Source organism: Panthera onca, chromosome B3 (genome assembly GCF_046562875.1).
Source record: "Panthera onca isolate mPanOnc1 chromosome B3, mPanOnc1 haplotype 2, whole genome shotgun sequence".
Lineage (NCBI taxonomy): Eukaryota > Metazoa > Chordata > Mammalia > Carnivora > Felidae > Panthera > Panthera onca.
In genome coordinates this window covers 91,393,244-91,417,802 of record NC_138344.1, presented here as the reverse complement: position 1 = coordinate 91,417,802, position 24,559 = coordinate 91,393,244, and the positions used below count along the sequence as shown (strand labels likewise).

The 24,559-nt window shown below is 35.2% G+C and overlaps 1 long non-coding RNA gene across 2 annotated transcripts in view; it reads right to left on the bottom strand.

Annotated features, from left to right (window-relative positions):
• Positions 1–7,565: 7,565 nt before the first annotated feature.
• LOC144616531 (uncharacterized) overlaps positions 7,566–24,559 on the bottom strand; it is a 39,530-nt gene continuing 22,536 nt past the window's right edge. Inside the window, exons 3-4 of one of the 2 annotated variants that reach the window (XR_013555893.2) lie at positions 23,712–23,754; positions 7,566–7,675 (exon numbers count right to left, since the gene is read on the bottom strand). This is a non-coding gene — a long non-coding RNA (uncharacterized LOC144616531). The remainder of the gene's footprint in view (positions 7,676–23,711; positions 23,755–24,559) is intronic. The other variant, XR_013555894.2, reaches the window with a different exon arrangement.

Here is a 24,559-nt window from a genome sequence, read left to right as displayed (position 1 = left end):
TTTTTTTAAGCTTATTTATTTTGAGGGGGGTATCAGATAGAGAGGGAGATAGAGAATACCAAGCATACTCTGAGCACTGTCAGCACAGAGCCCGCTGCAGGGCCTGAACTCACAAACCATGAGATCATGACCTGAACCGAAATCAAATACATAACCGACTGAGTCACCCAGGTAGGTGCCCTAGAAGAATGGCTACCTTATGAAATGAAGGAATGGTGCCAAATCAGATATCTCTTTCCCCAGGCATGAGTATTCATTAGATATCTTCATTATGTGTCCCACAAACACCTCAAAAGTTTAACATGTGCAAATGCAAACATGGCATCTAACATGTCCAAACTGTTTTGGTCTCCTTTATTGAGATCACTACTGACCCCAGTATCCAAATGAGAAGTATCATGCTTGATTAATTTTCTCTTATCCTAATCTCCAGTCAATCCTTGAGGATTATGAACTGTACCTCTTAAACATCCATCAGATCTATCAACTCTTCTCCACTGCTGCCATCATTATTCATTCCAAGCTATCACTTCCTAATATATATGTGTGTGTGTGTGTGTGTGTGTGTGTGTGTGTGTGTGTATACACACATATATATGACCTAACTTTTAAAGTTTTTCTTCCTCAGTTTATCCTTGCAACATTGCTCTATCCCAAACCATACATCTTGCAATCTGGTCACATTGAACTCATTTCCATTTCTCACTCATAATGTTCTCTCTCTTTTTCAAGGGTTGCTGCAATCATTATTTACTTCTTAGATATGGTGGCAATTTTTCTCTGCATAGTTGGTATTTATTCTATGTGCTCTCAGTCCATTATACTTCAACTTTAATGGTACTTATCCCATTGAATTTTAGATGTCTTCCACCTCTAAGTATGGCTCACAAGTACCTAAATTCCATAATAATGCTTTTTTGTTCATGTTATTCATTTAGCAAATATTTATTGGGTACTAATACTGTACTAGGGACTTTTCTCAGCTTCAACAATAAATGATGAAATACACTCATAATGTTCTTGATCTCACATAATTTACATTTTATCAAAAAGATAAAGACAAACAATGAAGAAAAGGAAGGTATTTTCAGATAGTGATACTGCTTAGAAGGCAACAGAATAGTTACCTGGTTTGAAAGAAAAAGAGGTCTACCTTAGATATCATGATCAGAGAAAATTTGTCTGATGATGTTTTTGCATTATCTCACACAATTCTTGGTACACAGTTCCAGGCATATCCAAGGAATACACCTTTGCTAAATATTACAATTCATGAATAACTACAAATACCCAATTAATATAAATGAGACTGCACAAAATTTGAAAAGCACTATTTCAATTAACAATAGCTGATATAAAACATTTACAGATTAAGCATTTACTCCAAGACAATGTCTGAATGAATACAAACATTCTCCCTCTCATTTATGTCTCACAATGGTTCTATTCTTTTTAGCAATTGTGGAAGGTGGCTTAGAGAGAAGAAATCACTTGACTAAAGTCATAATGTTCAGAAGGGTGGATCTGGGTTTCAAACTCAATTCCACTTAACAGGAACCCATGGGGGAGGGGAAGAAAAAAAAAAGAGGTTAGAGTGGGAGAGAGCCAAAGAATAAGAGATTCTTAAAAACTGAGAACAAACTGAGGGTTGATGGGGGGTGGAAGGGAGGGGAGGGTGGGTGATGGGTATTGAGGAGGGCACCTGTTGGGATGAGCACTGGGTGTTGTACGGAAACCAATTTGACAATAAATTTCATATATTAAAAAAATAAAAATTCCATCTCACTTTAAAGTCCATACTCTTTTCAACAAACAGTCTGTATTATGAGTAACAAAGCAAAAAAGAATAAAATATCTCAGGTGAAGGAAAATATATACTGAAGATGCAACTTAGAGCACACCAAAATAACTCAGTAAATTTAAAATTTAAGGCTGTAATTAAGTAATTATTCTCAGTCTAGTGGGAAAACACCTAATCTGACAACACCAGAATAGGATTTGATTTCTTACACTGTTTATAGGCTATTTATAAGTTTATGCTCAGAACTCAAGAACAGAAATGAAGAATGTAAACAGATGATGCAGAGAACAGGAAGTGGAAATGTATAGCCTAATTTATAACATATAATTCTAAATTCAAAGCCAGACAACTTTATTAATTGTACTACAGTTTCCTCTGGCACAAGTAAAACCGACACAAAACTAAATCTCTAAAACACTATTGTAGAAAATTTATGCAGTTATCTTGAAAATGCCAATTATTAAAATATTTTAATTTTTAATGGTTCCTTGGAAAATGTAGCTGTCTGAATTTTTGTTTGTTTGTATTCAATATAGAAGTTTTTATTCTTAAACTGTGAAGTAGATACTGTGGATTGCTCTCAAATTTTTAAAATGTTTTTATTTATTTATTGTGAGAGTGACAGAGGGGGCAGGGAAGGGCAGAGAGTGAGGGAGACAGAGGATCCCAAGCAGGCTCTGCATTGTCTGTACAGAGCCCCACTTGGGGCTCGATCTCATTAACCATGAGATCATGACCGGAGCTGAAATCAAGAGTTGGATGTTTAATCAAAAAGGTGCTTCTGTCCTTCTCAATTTCCATTCCTTTCTCTTTTTTTAGAGAGGTGGGAAAGCTACAACTTTACTTTCCATACTTCCTTGTAGCCTTGGTTCTGGTTGTATAAGTAAATACATATACTTAAATAAACAAACCATAAGTTAAGAGCACGTGTATGCGTTTTTAAAGATAAAAATGAAGTAAAACCCAATTTCCTAGATATTTTTGTTTCTTTTGGTGGCAAATAGGGTTGCAACTATGTGAAGATTTTCTGTAGCCATCATTCAGGCAGGGCTCTTCATACAGCTTCCAATGTGTTGAAAAACATCTGTGGCATTATTAGTGGCAATTTCTTGATTCTGGATTTTCATTCCTTGAGTTTCATTTTCACAGGTGTATGCTTGAAATCATGGATCTTATTCTCATTGGTAGTAAGAGACTACTGTGGTATCTGGGCATTATTCCTTACTGGTAACCAAGAACCTGCTCCTTCAGTGCTTATCATTTGTGAGAGTACCTGTTTAAAATCACCTGGGTAGAGTGGTTTCTATTTCTTATACTTGACCTGACTGTAAGTGGTTGAGAAATCAGACGCCCAGGGATAGGAATCTGGGATTTTTTTTTTTATATGACCTTCTTGGATATGAAATAGTCTGGCAGTTACAAGTGGAGGATGACAGTTCTGTAGTCCATGAAAAACAATGGTGAGAAAAGTCATAAGAAAGACAAGGCTTCAGTGAATAGAGTGATGGCTACAATAGAGTGTTATGGTAAAAATGAATATAAGAAGTGGGAAATGGACTGGGCTGCTTCTGACAACACTGGAAAGTTTAAAGAAAGACACCTGCAAGCTCAGAATAGATTTTCCATATTTAGTAGTATCAGGGCTAATAAAGGCCAAAATCAGATGCAGAGTTTTATTCTGCTTTGAATTAATACATTTGTTTTTCTCTTATGTGAAGGCTGGGCCACTGATTGGGAAAAAGTGGAGCCTGAGAATTGGAATGAGGCCATGTAGGTGAATTTATCTGGATATAAGTTCTGTGTATCCCTATCCCCTGAGCCCTTCCTGACTGTTACTCCTACTTTGATGGAAACCTTTTAATCATTCTCCTGAGATAACTGCTTTAGAATGGAGTACCAATCCCCTTACTGCACCATTCCTACTATTTATAGTCTCTAGGCAGATAAAGTGAATTCTTTTTTTTTTTAAGTTTTATTTATTAAGTAATCTCTACACCTCATGTGGGGCTTGAACTTACGATCCTGGTGACAAATACTGCATTATTTTTACCTTTTATATTGGCAAAATAACTTGAGGAATTTATGTGGAGATGTAGTCTCAACATTTCAGAAAGGGAAGGAAATCATAGATTATATTGGAGCAACTTAATTGGTATGGTGTGTGACTGCTACCTCGAGCAGCCAGTAGTTCAAACATTTTAGTTGTTTGATCAAAACTAATTCTTACAGGTAGCCCACACTAAATGAATATGAAACACTGACATTTATTGGTATAATTTACAAATGTAACTGGTCTCTTGTTCTGAAACCATGCTTATCTTTGCAGATCTTTAATACCACCTGGTTTCAACCAAAGGTAGGGTTTATAATCAGGTGATAAAGACAGTTTGGTCTGAGTCATTTTCAGAGTGGGTTGGGTAGTTAGGAGGAGCCAATGATTAGCCCTGAAATCTTCCCCTCCCTACCAAAAGAGAAAAATAAAAGCAATGCTGCACTCCTGGGGAAAGTACAGAGATTCCGGGATTCTTATCACAACTCTATTTAACATGTCTGTTTGGCCTGTGAAGATGAAACATGGCAGTAATGGGAGATGACCAATAAAATCTGATGAAGACTCCAATTGTTGTTCCAGATGTAGTCTCTTTATAGAGGCAATTAGCATTACCCATGGCACCCATTATGCAGTTATCAAACTGCCAAAAGATTTTGCTCTCTACCAATAAGTAGAAAACACCAGCAGCAGTTGGCTTTCAACTTGTAATGACAGCAGTAAATCTCTATTGTATTTCTCTTTATATAGTTCTAGCTCACAATTTGGTTTGAGAAATCTAGATAAACTCAACATCTCAAAAGACGTTATGTTGGTCCACCACATTGATGACAACATGTTGACAGGACAGGCATAGTGGATACCATCCAACATTTGGCAAGAAGCATGCTTGCTAGAGGGAGATAAATCCTATTAAATTTTATTTTCCCCTTCACAATTTTTTGGTGTTTCCTGGCCAGGATCATAACAGGATTTCCCCTTCAAAGTGAAAAGGAAAACTGATTCCCATTGCACTTCCTAGGACTAAAAAGAGGCACAAGACTCACGTGGCCTCTTTTTACTTGAGAAAAAACATATTACACTAGAGTGTATATGCTAAGTAAAATAGAGAAAGACAAATACAATATGATTTCACTCATATGTGGAATTTAAGAAACAAAACAGATGAACATAGGGGAAGGAAAAAAAAAAGAGAGAGAGGGAGGCAAACCATAGGAGACTTTTAACTATAGAGAACAAACTGAGGGTTGATGGAGCGCGGTGGGTGGAGGATGGGCTAAATGAATGATGGGTATTAAGGAGAGCACTTGTGATGGGCATTATGTAATCCACCAAGTCATAAATGTGTGAACAGCATCTTTGTACCAACAACTGAAAATGTAATATAGGACAATGGCCTCAAATCTGTCCTGAAAGCCCAAGTAAGTTGCCCAAGCTTGTAGAGCAAGCTCCCAGAACACCTACTCCTGCTACTCTGCCTGTCACCCTCAATCTACCACCATGGTTTATGAGGAGTTTGCTGTGATCAGTTAGCTGAGGAGGACAACATTTTAGTCTGCTTTATAGATGATTCTTCATGATAATCTGGCACGAGCTGGTGCTGGAACACTATAAAATTAAAATCTTGTTTATGAGCATAAATCACTAAATTTTTAGTGAAAGAGGAGAAGCAATGGGCTAATGAGCATGGATTTGATTGCTTCTATTCTGTTTTCCAGATACCAGTAGCATCTGGGCTCTTGGAATTTTGAATGACCTTCTAAAAATGCAGAGTGCAGGTATCAAGGGAATAGAGATAGGCATGGCATTTTTTTCATACCTACTAATTTTCATACCACTTTATTCCTTACTGTAAGACACTGGACATAAACAGTTTAGAAGTTTTTTGTTTTTTTTTTAACAGCTTTGTTGAGGTATAATTGATATAAAAAGAGTTGCACATATTTAATTTGTACAAGTTGATGAGTTTAGAAGTATGCAAACACCTGTGATACTATCACCACAATCAAGGTAATAGACATATCCAACACTACCCAAGTTTCCTTGGGTATCCCTGTGTGTGTGTGTGTGTGTGTGTGTGTGTGTGCGTGTGGTAATAACACAACATGAGATCTGCCCTTTTTACAATTTTGAAAAAATGCACAATACTGTATTGCTAACTATGAGCTCTATGTTGTACAACAGATTTCTAGAACGTATTTACTCAGTATAACTGAAGCCTTATACCCATTGAACAACTACCCCTTCTCCCTCCAGTTTCCTTCCACCTCTAGTTCAGCTTATGGCAACCATTATCGCATTTTCTTCTTTTGGTTTGGCTACCTCATATAAGTGGAGTTGTAACTTATTTGTTCTTCTATGATTGGTTTCTCAGTTAGCTTAATGTCCTCCAAGTTATTCCATGCTATCTTCAAATGGCAGTATTTCTTCCTTTTTAAGGCTGAATAATATTCCATGGTATGTATATAACACTTTTCTTTTATTCGTCTTTTGATGATGATGTGAATGTTTTCATATCTTGGCTATTGTGAATAATAACACCAATGAACATGAAAGTGCAGATATCTCTTCAAGAACCTGATTTCAATTATTATGTATATACACACAGAAGTAGGATTGATGAATCCTAACAGATATATAAAAAAATACTCATCATTAATTATCATGAAAAGACAAATCAAAACTACTATGAGAGATATCACCTCACACTTTAATGGATATTATATATATATATATATATATATACATAATTTATATATATAAATAGTATACGTAAATAATAAATAATTTATATAATTAATATATACATATACATATACATATATGTATATATATGTACATATATATATACATATATGTATGTATATATATAAATAGCATAGCAGTGTGGAAAACAGTTCGGAGGTCCCTCAATAAATTAAAAATAGAGAGTTCAGGAGTTCTAGTTTCTAGATGCAATACACTGAATTGTGTCTCTGCAAAATTCGTGTTGAAACCCTAATCTTCCTGATGGCATTTCGAGATTGAGTTTTTGGGGGATAATTAGATTTAGAAGATGTCATGAGGATGGCACACTCCTGATGAGGTTAATGCCTTAAAAGAAAGAGACTGACACCAGAGCTTGCTTGCTCTCTTCCTCTGTCATGTGGGTCCACAGCAAGATGGCAGCATTTATACACCAGGAAGGGAGCTTTCACCAGAACCTGACCATACAGGCATCCCTGATTTCACCCTTTCAGCCTCAGAACTGTGAGGGAAAAAAAAAATCTGTTTTTTAAGCCACTTGAATTATGATATTTTGTTATGGCAACCCAAGGAACAAGACACTACTCATATTATGTTTCCTGTTTCTTGTATGTATGATACAAACCCACATCCCCACAAACACACCTCCTATTTTGTAGGTGTTGGTGGTGGTAGTGATTGTGAATATTTAGTTCCTGGGTTACTGGAAATCAGATTGTACTAGATTGTGACAGGTATAGAACATAAGTCAGCACCACTAACCTATTGCTGAAATTCTATGGCCTCTTTCAGTGAAAGCAGAATTTCTTCATTCTCATTTTCTGATGCTTTTTCTCCTAGCTGTGATGTTAGGGTACAGAATGACAACAGTTGCCTAAAAAGTAGTACGTATCTTGATTGGTCAATTTTTCTGTTGTTTAAAGGAACATTTCTGAAATTCCAATCAAAAACAAGTTCTCTACCCTTGAGAAGATTTTATTTAGGGAGTAAAAAAATAATATAAAAAGTTTCTTGCTTCAAAAGTTTGATATTCTGCTTAAATCCATGGCTGAAAGTTAAATGTGCTCCTTTTGAAGAATCTGACAGAAAAAAAAATGAATAATAGCAAAGAAATTAAAATCACTTAAAATTCTACTATAAAGGCATATCAAGAGATAAGCAATCACTATTAAGAATATTTTGTATAAATATCCAGATGATTTTAGGTGTACTTCTGGTATTTTTGACAAAAATTAGAGTCTACTTTAAATGCTGAGAGTCTAAGTACCACATTATTTCAAAAACACTGGTCGCCCAAGTATTCTGTCTTTGTTTTTAGGACAGAAAGTCTATAAAACATATGTCACTTAAATTTTTTTAACATTAAAATATAATTATAAAAGTTTAAACCATGAAAAATTATTTTCACTTTTTTTCTACTTTCCTCTTTATTTTCTCCTACTGGTCAACAAATTTGCCATTTTTTTCCCCTTCGTTCCCTTCTTTTGTTTCATTCAACCATTATCTTCCTTTCCTGTTATCTCGTTATTACACTAAACTTTAAATGTTCATTTTCATAGTTTTAAATTTTCCCCTGAGATGATACAGCATATTTCTTTTATCACATTTACAGTCTCAACAGAACCATAAGAAACAGCCAGCTACAAATATTCAATAGACAAAAAAAAAAAGATAAAAATATTTTTTGTCTTCTAAATAAGTCAATGTCAGGAACAGAATTTCTTCCAAGCATTCCTAAAATAATAATAGCAAAGCTTCAGACATTTCAACATTTTCATAAATTAATACTAAAGAAATTCTAGATAGTGAGCAACAAAAACAAGAAATTTTAATTTTCTTCTTTATCCTCAGACCTTTTACTTAGCATAAACAGTCAAAATATTCAACTGATTATTACATGAATTAGATAATCAAATAACCTTAAATTAATTAATTTTCAAAATTTTAAGACTATAAAATGTCTACCACCTCACTCATGCCTCAAACATTGGTACAACATTGATTTAGAGTGTGACACTGATAATGTAGCTGTGTATCGAACACATTTTATTTAAAAAAAAGAACAGAAACAAAACTTCTACTAAAAAAAAAAAGATTTATTTGGACCTGACACTATGTATACCAAAGAAATAATTATAATCAAAATGCATTAAACATTCCTACTTTAAATGCAGGGCTTAAGAAATTTCTTTGTGCTCTAACGTAAGTAGTAAGTAGCAACATTTTCAAAATAAATCAGTTATTCTGCTCACTTTGTTTTGTAACTCTGTAACAATTTATCTTCGAAATCTTAGTAATTCTTTTTTTGTATATATATTTTTAATCTTTATTTATTTTTGAGAGACAGAAAGAGACAGAGCATGAGGGGGGAGGGGCAGAGAGAGGGAGATACAGAATCCAAAGCAGGCTCCAGGCTCCCAGCTGTCAGCCCAAAGCCCAACGCGGGGCTCAAACCCACAAATGTTGACATCGTGAGCTGAGCCGAAGTTGGACACTTAACCAACCGAGCCACCCAGGCATCCAAAATCTTAGTAATTCTTAAAATTTATTTATTATTTTTACAAAATTTGACCATTTTCATTAAATTTAGGAAACTTAGACATGTTTAGATGTTAAATATATCAGTGGTTTACCAACTTATTTATTTAACAGTGGTTATAACTTTGAATCAGAAATTACTATTTTATTATTTTGCTTTTGTTTTGAATCATTTAGGTACCTTGCAATGAATATCATTCAATAGTTTTTCTTTTACATTAATTATAGTCATTACTTTGTTCAGAGACATATTTGGAGTAAGTCTATCCAAAATGCCATGGGTATGGAATCTCTTTTTTTACAAAACACAAGCTATCACTTTTCCTTACCAATTAGCTTTGTGTGGAGTTTCACCAAATATGTATTTGTGTAGTTAATGTATGTTGGTATTTGTGCTAATTTATGAGATGTCAAAATGAGAAAACTGTAGTCTCTGAGTTAAGATATACAGGCTCAAATTTCATGACAATCTTCCTCAGTACAGTGTGGCAAACATAATCTAATATATTTCTTGTTGGAATTTATTTTGAAATGGAAAGGCAATGAAAATGACATATTCTTTAAAAGAAAAAAAAAATGATAGGGGCACCTGGGTGGTTCAGTCGGTTGAGCATCCAACTCAGGTCATTATCTCATGGTTCAGGTTTGTGACTTCCAGCCCCACTTCAGGCTCCCTGCTGTCAGCGCAGAGCCTGCTTCAGATCCTCTTGTCCCTTTCTCTCTCTGTCCCTCCATAGCTCTCTCTCTCTCAAAAAAAAAAAAAAAAAAGAAAAAAAAATTAAAAAAAGAAAGAAAGGGTGCTGGGTGGCTCAGTCAGTTAATATCTGATTTCAGCTCAGGTCATGATCTCACGGTCTGTGAGTTTGAGCCCCAGATAGGGCTCAGCACTGACAGTGCAGAGACTGTTTGGGACTCTCTCTCTCTCTCCCTCTCTCTGCCCCTCCTCCCTCTCTTGCACACAAGCTTGCTCTCTTTCTCTCTCTTTCAAAAATAAATAAGTTAATTAAAAAAAGAAAAAAATAATGTTCTCTATGTGTGAGTCAGCATTAACCCATAAATACCATTAACACAATATATATGTGGGGGTGGGGTGAAGGGGATACTATTTTTCACAAATCTTAACTTCCTAAGTGTATTAATTGGCTAGGAATACTATAGCAAAATACCACAGACTTCAGCTTAAACAACAGAATTTTATTGCTTCAATTCTAGAACTGGAAGTCCAAGATCAAAGGGTTGGCCAATTTGGTCTCTCCTTAAACTTCACTTCCTTAGGTTGCAGATGGCCACTTTCTTGCTGTGTCAATTTCATTGTACATTCCTATCCCCCGTGTCTCTTCTTATCAAGATATCAGTCCTATTGGAGTAAGGCCCACCTCTACAATCTCATTTAACCTTAATTACCTCCCTAAAGGTTCTATCTCCAAATACAATCACATTGGAGGTCAGGGCTTTGTTGTAAAAGGGAGATCATGAACTCAGCCACTTATGAAGTTGCCTTGGGTCTATATAACTTCCCTTACTAAGAAATAAAACACCCACAAAGCCTGTCTAGGTTTTTCACCTTGTGTGAGAATATTTTTCCCTATTTCAGATTCAGTATATACTCCTTTGTTCAGTTTGCACTTAGTATTTCTGACTCCATGGAAGAAGGGGATCAGCCTTTCTACTATAACACAAAACAGATGCTCGTAGGCCAATTGCCCTGGGACAGTTGCCACAGGAGTTGATTTTGCTCTGTCTCTTCTCTGCATTGTTCCATCTAGTACTTGATGGTTTTGTATTTCCCTTAGCAACTCTGTTATCAGGAAGCAGTGGGCAGAAGTGTGTGGACTTCTATTCCTGGTGGCTGGCATTGTGATGATCTTTGGTAGCCCTCCTGTATTGGTATGCTCTTCTGACATAGATAACTGGTGTATGGTGTTTCAGCTCAACAGTCCTCAACATAGGAATTTTAAGAGAGACACAATTCAGTCCATAATATTAAGTAACAAAATAAGTTGGAGGAAATTAACTTATTAAGTAAGCACCTATATACTGCTTATTAGGTGTCAGGCACTATTATGTGTTTCACAAATATTAACATATGAAAATCTCAGAACAACTTTAGAGCATAGGTACTACTATCATTTCTATTTTACATAGGGTGAAGCAAATCACACAAAGTTTTAATAATTTTTCCAAGGTCATGCAATATAGCTAGAGTGCAGAACTAGATTGTCTAGCTCCAGAGTCCTTGCTCTCAACTGTTACACAATGCTGCTTATCTAATTTGAGGATATGAGGGCTAGTTTTCTGAACTATCATGGGGGAGATTAAAGTCATGTGATTTTTTTTGCCCATATGGTGACAATATTAGTAAAGGATTCTAATCAATACATTTCTTCCATACATATTATTGAATGCCAAGGAGTATACTAGGTATTTGGACTATAAGAATGAATACAGAAAAGATCAAGTCTTACTCTTGGAGTTTAATCTCTAAATGAGAAAAAAAACACAAATAATGTCAACATTATAATTGTTTTAAGACATGAAAAAAATAAATTATCATAAAATTACCACTAACTGTAAAACATAATAAATCACTGGAAAGGAAGTTAAAATCTATTTATTTTTATTTTTATTTTTTTTTGAGAGTGAGAGATTGAGTGAGTACAAGCGAGCCAGCCGGGTATGGGCAGAAAGAGAGGGGGACAGAGGATCCAAAATGGGTTCTGTGCTGAGAGCGGAGAGCCCGATGTGAAGCTCAAATTCATGGGACCACAAGACCATGACCTGAGCTGAAGTAGGGTGTTTCACTGACTGAGCCACTCAGGCTCCCCACAATTAAAATCTATTTAAATAGGGAATTTCTTGGGGTGCCTGTGTGGCTCAGTCAGTTAAGCGTCCAACTTCGGCTCAGGTCATGATCTTGCAGTTTGTGAGTTTGAGCCCAGTGTCAGTCTCTGTGCTGACAGCTCGGAGCCTGGAGCCTGGAGCCTGCTTCGGATTCTGTGTCTCCTCCTCTCTCTGCCCCTCCCATGCTCATGCTCTGTCTCTCTCTGTCTCTCAATAATAAATAAACGCTATTTTTTAATAGGGAATTTCTTCAAAACACTTTACTGAAATTAAAAAAAAATACCTTTGGCATAGACTAAAGAGGAGAAGCATATACCAAAGATAAAAGAAAGAAACACTCTCTCATGTTTATCAAAGTTAGGTTATCAGTAATAGGAAAAGATATCAAAATATAGAATGACAAGTGAGTAAATACAAGAGTGGACAAACAGACAATTAAGAGGACTTAAGTTTTAAAGAAAAATCATTTAAGAGGCTTCAAAGCTAAACTAGTATAGTTAACCAATTTGGTATTTACTAAACTGCAATAGTTTCAATTGTGAAAATATTTTTTAAACCTTCTCAGCTACTCAAAGTTAGTAAATGATATAGAACAGAACATAGATGTAAGACCTCAAATGTTAAAACAAAAGTCATACAAAAGTTTAGATTACTAAAACTGACAGCTGTACAGTGCTCAAAAATTTAGAAAGGGCTTGTAACAATGCTTTATTTCCTCAAAACATGGCTTAATGAACACTTAAACTTTTTATATTTCAGATTTTTCATGTGCTGACTTTCAATATATTTCACTCTTCTTATAAATTTAAGAGAGAGATTATAAATATAGAACTGTTCTTTTGCTTTTGTGAAAAAGTATTAATTCAAGTTCAGTGAGGCTAAGCACCTTTTTACTTATACTTATACCCTCCCAGCTATCACTGATCTGTTAGTACATATATTTTAGATGACCCTGAGGTTCCAGATTGCAGTGTTATAAAATACATGATTTATTTCATTTAGTAACAAACAATTCATAAACTCAAGTAAGATTTACCATGTGATTTTATGCGATTAGGTGTTTATATCGTATATTTCTAAAACACAATGATAAACATGTAACAAAATGAAAATTGTGATAATACAGTGCATAGCTATTTTCTGTAGTAGGTCTACTTCTTATCAGGACATTAACAATTTATAGAATTCTCCCCATAATAAATTAGTTAATCTGGGAGATCCATCACTTCCAGGCTTTAAAAATTTTATGCTGTTTGTACTGTTTTGAAGCCGCAAGTTCAACAAATGGCCAGAATACCAATACTATAGATTCCTGAAGCCCCAGATTCCCTGTTGCAGTGTCATTCTGAGAAAGGCAACTGTCTCCCTGTATTAGAGCTCAGTATGATCCTGTGCCTAGTTTGGCTTTGCACTAGAATCTTTCTCAGAGTTCCTTTATTTAAATTGACAGATTAATCTCCTTGAGGATTACAAGAGTCTCATTATCTGTAAATATATGTGATTTTCCCATCTTGTGCTCATTCTCATCAATAAAGAATAATTCCAAAAGTTGTTTTATTCCTGACAAAAGAGAAAACAATGAAAGGGCTATTTACTCACAAAGAGAATCAGTTTCATCTTAACATATACAGTGACAGTGTGAATCTAGTAGGGGAGAGATTTTCAGACTAAAATTTCTTACTAGTAATTGCATTTTAATAACTAATTTAAACATAATCAGGTTTGAACCTCTTAGATATTAGAGATACTATAATATAATAGATATTTAAAATGTTCTTTCTGTGCAGTTATACACTTTTTATGTCCTGGGGATAGGTTATATATAAAACATACAGAGAATTCTGAAGACAAGCCAGAGGCCAAGGCCGAGCTGATTAGAATGGAAGAAGATGGGAAATAAATAAAATAGAATAAAACTAGGTCTCTCAGTATAACTTATAGCCAAAAAATAAAAAAGAAAGAGAGAGAGAGAGAGAGAGAGAGAGAAAGAGAAGAAAGAAAGAAAGAAAGAAAGAAAGAAAGAAAGACAGAAAGACAGAAAGAAAGGAGAGAAAGAAGAGGAAAGAAAAGAAAATATGACTGCTCCAGGTGGAAGGAAACAATTCTTTTCTTTTTTTCTGAACACATTTAAAGATTGTACGCATATAAAGCTGGATGGAATTAAGAAGTAGCTAGAAGGTTTGCCTAAAGCCAATATATTGCACATAAAGTGTTTTTGATCCAGACATCTAAAATAAGAATTGAAATGATACTATCATTTTTCTAAATCTAGAACAGAGGTTTGGCTCTTGTAATTCTTTCCTTCCTCTCTTGTTTCTGATGTTCATCCTCCTTTTTGTTCCCATTTCCAATTATCTACCTCATTTTACACTAAGATTTGTTCCTACTTTATCCTGTAGAATTATAGCCCCTGACATTCCCTTATCTCCCACTATTGTTGAGTGTATGTTTTGACTTTTTCCTATATATATTTTGAGTTTCCAACATATCTGATATGCTTTATATATAAAAAAGGTAGACATTAATGGTTATGGTTCATGATTCATTTAGATGTAAATTGTTTATGAGCCAAATTTTCAACTAAGATTAAAGTTAAATCTGAAAAACTAGTTTTGACTTGAATAAGTGGCTTCCAGAAACTAGAATTGTGCCACTGAAATTTGATCCATTATTAAACAGAAATATTAGCCACATTTTTAATATACGAATTTCTATTTATGTTAAAAAATAAAATGCCCATTACAAACAAATCTAAGTGTTTTTGAGGAAACTGGTTTAAATTGCTTGTTCCTAATACACTCTCTTACAAGAGAATTAAGACATGGAATCATGTAAATCCATGCAGAGACATAAAAGTCATGTTAATTGTACTGACACGGACAAAAATAAGAAGGAAATAATAACTTTTAAAAACTTTGAAGTGCTATCAGCACCCAGTTGATGGACATTTTCGTCTGTAAAAAACTGCTATCATGTGCATAAGAAATGTATGTTCTTCTCTTTGATATCCCTTGACTTAAAAAATATATGTATCATATAAATATTTAATATATAGTATGCATCTAGCTATAGCTATCTCTATTGAAAGCCATTTTTGTTGGTTTTTTCTTTGCATTAAGAAAAATAGTATTAAATTTATTATACCCCTGTGTTAAATGACCTTTGCTATTATTTAAAATTTGCCCATAATTATCCGAAAATACTTTTTTTTTGGAAAAAACCAGACTTCAAACAAGCTAAGTTACTACCAGTTATCGGCCAAACTATTTGTTCAATTTGCTTTGACATTTAACTAGGTTGTCAAAATTGAAAACTGTGTTATCAGTATATCAAACTGCTATATCACTAGAAGGCACTGTGCTTAAGAGCTATTAACTTTGTTTAAACTCTTAGGACATCGTAAAATAACACTATATTTTAGCTTTAGTTTCTTTTGGTATAAAAGAAAACAAAGGTACCTAAATTTCATGGGCTACTCTTGAGATTAAATTAAAAAAAATACATGTGGGGTGATTTTTACAATGTCTGGCACAGTGTTTGGCTATCTATGACATGAAGACTGCATCCTATAACTTAGGAATATAACCAATCTACTTAATAAAAGGAGAGTGATTGTATTATTTGCAACAAATGATACTGGGTACAATTTAAATGTCTTCAATATGTATTAAATTATGGTTCTATTAATTATGAATACAGATGATAGGCTTTCTAATTCAATACCTTTAATTTATGGTTAAAGTATAGTTAAATTACAGTACCATCATAAAAGACAATAGCATGCATCATTAATGAGGAAGAAAGCTCTGTACATACTGATTCAGAAGTATCTCTATCATGTAAGCTAAAATAGTGAAATACTATGACCATTATCACAATTAGTTTCCCAAGTTGTATACTACACAACTTCAGGGAACGCCATGCTCCCCACGGAGTTCTGATTTGTGTAAATAAAATATACTTTTTATTAACATACTTGATTGCTGTCCTATTGCTGGTGTAATAAATTAATAAAAATTACCAAAAAATTGGTGGCTTAACAACACATGTTTACCACATTATAGTTGTGCAGGTAAGAATTCTAAATCAGTCTTGGTGGGCTAAAATAAAAGTGTTAGTGGTGCTGCATTTTTCCTGGAGTCTATGAAAGAGTCATTTTCCATGCCTTTCCCAGCTTTTAGAAATCACCTGTATTAAGAGGAGAGGGAAGATGGCGGCGTAGGAGGATGCTGGGCTCACCGCGCGTCCTGCTGATCACTTAGATTCCAACTACACCTGCCTAAATAACCCAGAAAACCGCCAGAGGATTAGCAGAACAGAGTCTCTGGAGCTAAGCGCAGACGAGAGACCCATGGAAGAGGGGTCCCTCCTGAAGTGGATCACCTAGGAGAAGCGAGCTAAGCCTGCCCCTCCTGCCCCCGTGCACCTTGCCTACCCACTCCAGCTAATAAGCCAGATCCCCAGCACCACAAGCCTGGCAGTGTGCAAGTAGCCCAGATGGGCCACACCACCCCAAGTGAATCCCGCCCCTAGGAGAGGGGAAGAGAAGGCACACACCAGTCTGACTGTGGCCCCAGCGGTGGGCTGGGGGCAGACATCAGGTCTGACTGCGGCCCCACCCACCAACTCCAGTTATACACCACAGCACGGGGGAAGTGCCCTGCAGGTCCTCACCACTCCAGGGACTATCCAAAATGACCAAACGGAAGAATTCCCCTCAGAAGAATCTCCAGGAAATAACAACAGCTAATGAACTGATCAAAAAGGATTTAGATAATATAACAGAAAGTGAATTTAGAATAATAGTCATAAAATTAATCGCTGGGCTTGAAAACAGTATAGAGGACAGCAGAGAATCTCTTGCTACAGAGATCAAGGGACTAAGGAACAGTCACGAGGAGCTGAAAAGCGCTTTAAATGAAATGCAAAACAAAATGGAAACGACGACAGCTCGGATTGAAGAGGCAGAGGAGAGAATAGGTGAACTAGAAGATAAAGTTATGGAAAAAGAGGAGGCTGAGAGAAAGAGAGATAAAAAAATCCAGGAGTATGAGGGGAAAATTAGAGAACTAAGTGATACACTAAAAAGAAATAATATACGTATAATTGGTATCCCAGAGGCGAAAGAGAGAGGGAAAGGTGCTGAAGGGGTACTTGAAGAAATTATAGCTGAGAACTTCCCTGACCTGGGGAAGGAAAAAGGCATTGAAATCCAAGAGGCACAGAGAACTCCCTTCAGACGTAACTTGAATCGATCTTCTGCACGACATATCATAGTGAAACTGGCAAAATACAAGGATAAAGAGAAAATTCTGAAAGCAGCAAGGGATAAACGTGCCCTCACATATAAAGGGAGACCTATAAGAGTCGTGACTGATCTCTCTTTTGAAACTTGGCAGGCCAGAAAGGATTGGCACAAGATTTTCAGTTTGCTAGACAGAAAAAATATGCAGCCAAGAATCCTTTATCCAGCAAGTCTGTCATTTAGAATACAAGGAGAGAAAAACGTCTTCCTAAACAAACAAAAACTGAAGGAATTTGTCACCACTAAACCAGCCCTACAAGAGATCCTAAGGGGGATCCTGTGAGACAAAGTACCAGAGACATCACTACAAGCATAAAACATACAGACATCACAATGACTCTAAACCCGTATCTTTCTATAATAACACTGAATGTAAATGGATTAAATGCGCCAACTAAAAGACATAGGGTATCAGAATGGATAAAAAAACAAGACCCATCTATTTGCTGTCTACAAGAGACTCATTTTAGATCTGAGGACACCTTTAGATTGAGAGTGAGGGGATGGAGAACTATTTATCATGCTCCTGGAAGCCAAAAGAAAGCTGGAGTACCCATACTTATATCAGACAAACTGGACTTTAAATTAAAGGCTGTAACAAGAGATGAAGAAGGACATTATATAATAGTTACAGGGTCTATCCACCAGGAAGAGCTAACAATTATAAATGTCTATGCGCCGAATACGGGAGCCCCCAAATATATAAAACAATTACTCATAAACATAAGCAACCTTATTGATAAGAATGTGGTAATTGCAGGGGACTTTAACACTCCACTTACAGAAATGGATAGATCATCTAGACACACGGTCAATAAAGAAACAAGGGCCCTGAAAGATACATTGGATCAGATGGACTTGACAGATATATTTAGAACTCTGCATCCCAAAGCAACAGAATATACTTTCTTCTCGAGTGCACATGGAACATTCTCCAAGATAGATCATATACTGGGTCACAAAACAGCCCTTCATAAGTTTACAAGAATTGAAATTATACCATGCATACTTTCAGACCACAATGCTATGAAGCTTGAAACTAACCACAGGAGAAAGTCTGGAAAACCTCCAAAAGCATGGAGGTTAAAGAACACCCTACTAAAGAATGAGTGGGTCAACCAGGCAATTAGAGAAGAAATTAAAAAATACATGGAAACAAACGAAAATGAAAATACAACAATCCAGACGCTTTGGGATGCAGCGAAGGCAGTCCTGAGAGCAACATACATCGCAATCCAGGCCTATCTCAAGAAACAAGAAAAATCCCAAATACAAAATCTAACAGCACACCTAAAGGAAATAGAAGCAGAACAGCAAAGGCAGCCGAAACCCAGCAGAAGAAGAGAAATAATAAAGATCAGAGCAGAAATAAACAATATAGAATCTAAAAAAACTGTAGAGCAGATCAACGAAACCAAGAGTTGGTTTTTTGAAAAAATAAACAACATTGACAAACCTCTAGCCAGGCTTCTCAAAAAGAAAAGGGAGATGACCCAAATAGATAAAATCATGAATGAAAATGGAATTATTACAACCAATCCCTCAGAGATACAAACAATTATCAGGGAATACTATGAAAAATTATATGCCAGCAAATTGGACAACCTGGAAGAAATGGACAAATTTCTAAACACCCACACTCTTCCAAAACTCAATCAGGAGGAAATAGAAAGCTTGAACAGACCCATAACCAGCGAAGAAATTGAATCGGTTATCAAAAATCTCCCAACAAATAAGAGTCCAGGACCAGATGGCTTCCCAGGGGAGTTCTACCAGACGTTTAAAGCAGAGATAATCCCTATCCTTCTCAAGCTATTCCAAGAAATAGAAAGGGAAGGAAAACTTCCAGACTCATTCTATGAAGCCAGTATTACTTTGATTCCTAAACCAGACAGAGACCCAGTAAAAAAAAGAGAACTACAGGCCAATATCCCTGATGAATATGGATGCAAAAATTCTCAATAAGATACTAGCAAATTGAATTCAACAGCATATAAAAAGAATTATTCACCATGATCAAGTGGGATTCATTCCTGGGATGCAGGGCTGATTCAACATTCACAAATCAATCAACGTGATACATCACATTAACACACAAAAAAGAGAAGAACCATATGATCCTGTCAATCGATGCAGAAAAGGCCTTTGACAAAATCCAGCACCGTTTCTTAATAAAAGCCCTTGAGAAAGTCGGGATAGAAGGAACATACTTAAAGATCATCAAAGCCATTTATGAAAAGCCCACAGCTAACATCATCCTCAACGGGGAAAAACTGAGAGCTTTTTCCCTGAGATCAGGAACACGACAGGGATGCCCACTCTCACCGCCATTGTTCAACATAGTGCTGGAAGTTCTAGCATCAGCAATCAGACAACAAAAGGAAATCAAAGGCATCAAAATTGGCAAAGATGAAGTCAAGCTTTCGCTTTTTGCAGATGACATGATATTATACATGGAAAATCCGATAGACTCCACCAAAAGTCTGCTAGAACTGATACATGAATTCAGCAAAGTTGCAGGATACAAAATCAATGTACAGAAATCAGTTGTATTCTTATACACTAACAATGAAGCAACAGAAAGACAAATAAAGAAACTGATCCCATTCACAATTGCACCAAGAAGCATAAAATACCTAGGAATAAATCTAACCAAAGATGTAAAAGATCTGTATGCTGAAAACTATAGAAAGCTTATGAAGGTAATTGAAGAAGATATAAAGAAATGGAAAGACATTCCCTGCTCATGGATTGGAAGAATAAATATTGTCAAAATGTCAATACTACCCAAAGCTATCTACACATTCAATGCAATCCCAATCAAAATTGCACCAGCATTCCTCTCGAAACTAGAACAAACAATCCTAAAATTCATATGGAACCACAAAAGGCCCCGAATAGCCAAAGTAATTTTGAAGAAGACCAAAGCAGGAGGCATCACAATCCCAGACTTTAGCCTCTACTACAAAGCTGTCATCATCAAGACAGCATGGTATTGGCACAAAAACAGACACATAGACCAAAGGAATAGAATAGAAACCCCAGAACTAGACCCACAAACGTATGGCCAACTCATCTTTGACAAAGCAGGAAAGAACATCCAATGGAAAAAAGACAGTCTCTTTAACAAATGGTGCTGGGAGAACTGACAGCAACATGCAGAAGGTTGAAACTAGACCACTTTCTCACACCATTCACAAAAATAAACTCAAAATGGATAAAGGACCTGAATGTGAGACAGGAAACCATCAAACCTCAGAGAAGAAAGCAGGAAAAGACCTCTCTGACCTCAGCTGTAGCTGTATCTGTGTTCTTTTTTATATCTGTGTTCTTTTATGTATTTTTCTAAAATAAGATTACAAGATGGTTCTTAAATTTATTCCTAAATTCTTCAGAATGTTTGTTGGTATTGAATATTATATTTTCTAATGGTAAGAAGTAATGGTAAAAGAATGTCTGCCATCTAGTTTCTCCTATTACCAGTGGGTAAAACATAAGTTACACCAAGTAAACATTTAAAATAAATGTTAAAATGTAAGTTATATCAAGTGATATATGGTTTAGAAGGGAAAAATTAGGCCAAGGGGCCAAGGCAAATATCCTACCTTTTAGTTATCATTTTGTTGGCTAGAAAAATTATGGAGATGTGAGACTTTTCTGCAGCAACACTTTATTGCATATTCTCCAGGTTTCTTGGCTTCAAGAGGCAGTTGGGGTCAAATGAGTCATACACCATGTTCCAATGTCTGTTCTTCAGTTTTGTGGGTGTTTTGAGACCTTTTATAAAAATGTCAGGATGACTCAATCTACCCACCCATTCATGGGTATAAAGAGGTCAGTCACAGTGGCAATGGTGTCACAGGTATGCTTTTATTTTTATTAGTTCCAGTAGAGGCTTCAGGTGTGGGAACACAAATATCAATTTGAGGAGAAATTTCTGGAGATCTGGCCTAGAAACCACTCTTCCAACTCATTAAACATTTCTCTAAGCACTGATTTTCCACGTTGAATATACTTTATTTTGTTAAAATACCCAGAGCATTTTCCATCTTCTACATTAAATAAAAACTGATTCAGTATTTGGTATTGGAAGCAGTTTCAGAAAATACCAGTATTGGGAATCTGAGTTAAACTGTCTGAACTGTTGGGTTGGAAGGTAGAGATATTCAGATTGCCAAAGGAAAATGAGACCCTATTAATCTATGTCACATTGTGACCGTGTAGTCACTTAGTGAGTTTTTAAATTCACCTGAAAGGAGGTACCTATTGAAGGAAAGATTCTAGCAGTGTGTGATTGCTCTGATTTACTATTAAGGCAGGAATGAGAAAATCAAGGTATGTATTCTAGGTATTCCAACTATTCCTGGGAAATTAAAGACATTTAGAAAATCTACTATTTGGTGAGAAGGACAAAATAGGTTACAGGAGGCAGAATAAATGTTATTTTATTTAAGTTGTGAGATAATGAAGATCACTTTCATATTTTTGTTTTAACTTGAGCTGAGACATGAAGGATGAGAAGAAATTAACTGAAGTCTGAAGAGAAGAGCATTCTAGACATCAGAACATCCAATAAGTAAGAGATCAGCCTACTTCATAGGATTGTGAGGATCAAACTAAATAGGATTAAATTACATTACATAAAATTCTGATAGGTTTTCAATAAATAATTGTTAAAGTTCTCTTTTCTCCTTTGTAGACTAACTTACTTTGTATATATTTATCCATCATAAATTTATTTTTGAGAATTGCTGGAAATATTCTTCAATATTTTTCTATTCTTTCTTTTTCTGAAAGTGTGTGATATTTTAGATACATATAAAGATTAAAGGGAAGAACAAAAAAATATTCCAAGGTTTACAAAAATGATGAAAGAGGACAATATGATAAATTTCTCTTCAACTGTAGAAATATAAGTTCCTGCTCACTGAAAATTGTGTAAAATATATGGTTGCTTTTATCATAATTGTCTCAGAGCTTTTACAAGCAAAATGTAATTGAATAATTGCCTAAATGCAACTACCAAGTAAAATTAATATGAAAACAAGACTTATGAATATTGCATCATGTTAGACTTGGCAATAACTATATAAAAGATGGTATTTAAAAAGAAAGTCAGTTTTTCTATATTTCAGGAGAAATATAGGTATTATGCTAGGACTCTAAAGTTGATGACTTTAGAGAGATTGAGGTGTCTTGAAAGCAAAACTGGGTATCAGTTATGTTAAGGCAGTGATCACATTTTCCTATTGCCACAGTTCTCAATATATGTATTTCAAATAAAAATAATTTAATTAATTAATATCTTAATACAAGTGTGAAAAAAATATAAACAAGTCGCTGTAACTTCCCAGGTAGCTTCATTAAATATCAATCTTTAACAAACATTCACTGGATATGGAAGTAAAGACATCTCACTGATCACTGTTTCAAACATGACAGAGTTATATAAATGCATTTAAGTTTTAAATACATTTAAGTAGGCTCCATTCCCAATGCAGGGCTTGAAGTCAGGACCTTGAGATAAAGACCTGAGACCAAGAGTTGGATGCTCCACTGTCTGAGCCACCCAGGCACCCTAAGTTTTAATTATATTTAAGTATCTAGTAAGAATATGATGCCCACTAAAAAGACATAACAATAACAATTATTCTTACAATAATAGTCATTGAAAAGGAAAGGGATTGTGAGAGTAGAGACCAAAGTTAGACACAGCTCAGTGCCAATGATAATGTACTTAATATAAACTATAGGGAAACATGATGGAGTAAACCAAGGCAGTAATGAAACAAAATTAACTGAATTAACAAGACATTTCCAGATAAAATTCACATAATAGTGTGATAAGTATGGACTGGATTCCAAAAAGGCCAAGGTAGAACTACTCATATTGTAGTTAAGATGTAAGGAGTTAAAAAACAATGCTTTTTTCAGATTTTCAGAAAAACAGAGATACCCAAGAACGAAAAGCAAACATATGTTTTTAAAAAATGAATGACAGGACACAAATTTGTATTTTCCTATGTAAATTTTATACAAAGTTAAGCCACAGGAAAAGTAACCATGCAGATGATTATGCAAGAGCAGAAAAATAGAAGTTTTCCAATACAGTTAGTTACATAATATAAACTTCACCTGAGGTGTCAAATAATGAATTATGTCTCCAAAAACACAGAATAGTTCAGAATAGCAAAGCTTCAAAAAAGAGGTAACTTGAAAGATGTGATCAACTATAAAAAGGTCACAAAGAGAGAAACAACATGAATCTTACCAACAGAGAATACTCTAAGAACAGAAAATTTTGATCCCTCTTAAAGCAAATATTCTCAGAAGGATTTATACTTCAGCTGTCAAAACTAAAATAGTGAAGTCAGCAATTATTTACCTACCTATGAGCAGAGGTCATTGTGAAGAAATAGAAATGAAAATACCTTTAGATTTCTAAGGGGTATAATCAACATATTTGGTTTATATCTGTAAGAAAAGATGTTGGAAATCTAAGTGCATAGGTAAAAAAGAAATATATGGTAAAAATAAAGCATTCCAACAGAGAATAAAGAACTACTTAAATAATCTCCATCAAGAACAGGAATATTTTATTTTATATCAAAGATAGGTGTTGTGGTAAAAAACAAACAAACAAAAAAACTAAGAACAATGCTTAATCTATTTCTTTTTTTTTTTTAATCTTTTTTTAACATTTATTTATTTTTGAGACAGAGAGAGACAGAGCATGAACGGGGGAGGGGCAGAGAGAGAGGGAGACACAGAATCGGAAGCAGGCTCCAGGCTCTGAGCCATCAGCCCAGAGCCTGACGCGGGGCTCGAACTCACGGACCGCGAGATCATGACCTGAGCCGAAGTCGGACGCTCAACCGACTGAGCCACCTAGGCGCCCCTGCTTAATCTATTTCAACATAAGACTATGTGAACTCAGAGAATCCTATTTTCCTTCTTTTTATTATCAGTATTTAATGTCATAAAAATACATCCTAGGTGGCTGGAATGTTAAGGTGAGATGATAATGTCAGGAAATGCAGATGGAACAGCTATATATTTCAAAGTTCATTATTCAAGTTTACATTTTAATTTAAGTTATATAAACTGAAACTAAACTATATCCCCAAATCAACATAAGAAAGTGTTATTATTGAAATTAATTGAATTAAAAAATTTGTTCTATTGAAATTAACTGAATTTTTCGTTTCCCACATCGTTACCAATTCGCTAAATGCCTAAAAAATATTTCCTTTGGCATGCATGTGTTCAGAAACAAAAT